Here is a 1,155-nt window from a genome sequence, read left to right as displayed (position 1 = left end):
TTCTTCTTCAATAGTGCTTTGCTTATCCGAGGTCTCTTTCCTTTCCATATAAAATTAGTGATTGGTTTTTCCAAATCTCTAAAAAATGTTGATGGGATCTGGATTGGGATTGCATTGAATGTATAGATTGCTTTGGGTAGAACTGACATTTTCACAATGTTAAATCTTCCTATCCATGACATAGTATGCTCTTCCATTTGTGTAGATCTCTTATGGTTTCTTGAAGTAGTATTTTATACTTTTCTTTGTACAGATCTTTTGTGTCCCTGGTAAGATTTATTCCCAAGTGTTTTATTTTTCTTTGGTAGCTATTACAAATGGTATTGATTTCCTTATTTCTTTTTCAGCAATCTCTTTGCTGGTGTAGAGGAATTCAGCTGATTTTTGGATATTGATCTTGTATCTCACCATGATGCTAAATCTCTCAATTAGTTCCAGTAGATTTTTGACTGAGTCTTTTGGGTTTTCTAGGCTTAGGTTCATATCATCAGCAAATAGGGATAATTTGACTTCTTCCTTACCAATTTGGATGCCTTTGATTTCCCTTTCTTGCCTTATTGCTCTGATTAAGACTTTCAATGCAATGTTGAATAGCAGTGGTGATAGAGGGCATCCTTGTCTGGTTCCTGTTCGCAAGAGGAATGGTTTCAGTCTTTCTGCGTTGAGCATAATGTTGGCTGTTGGTTTAGCATAAATGCCGTTTATTATGTTGAGGAGTGTCACTTTTATCCCTATTTTGCTGAGAGTTTTGATCAGGAATGTGTGTTGCATTTTATCAAATGCGTTTTCTGCATGAATTGATATGATCATGTGGTTCTTTTCCTTTGTTTTATTTATGTTGTGGATGATGTTGATTGCTTTTCTAACATTGAACCATCCTTGCATACCTGATATGAACCCCACTTGGTCATAATGAATGATTTTCTTGATTTGTTGTTGTAGTCTATTGACTAGGATTTTGTTTAAGATTTTTGCATCTATATTCATGAGGGATATTGGTCTGTAGTTTTTTTTTTTTTTTTAAGTGATGTCTTTGCCTTGTTTGGGTGTCAAGATTATGCCTGCTTTATAAAATGAATTTGGGAGGATTCCATCCTTTTCTATATTTTGGAATAGCTTGAGTAGGAATGGTGGGAATTCTTCTCTGAATGTTTG

Source organism: Orycteropus afer, unplaced genomic scaffold, assembly GCF_000298275.1.
Source record: "Orycteropus afer afer isolate SDZICR_OR568_19922 unplaced genomic scaffold, OryAfe1.0 scaffold00166, whole genome shotgun sequence".
Taxonomy (NCBI): Eukaryota; Metazoa; Chordata; class Mammalia; order Tubulidentata; family Orycteropodidae; genus Orycteropus; species Orycteropus afer.
This window is presented reverse-complemented; position numbering follows the sequence as displayed.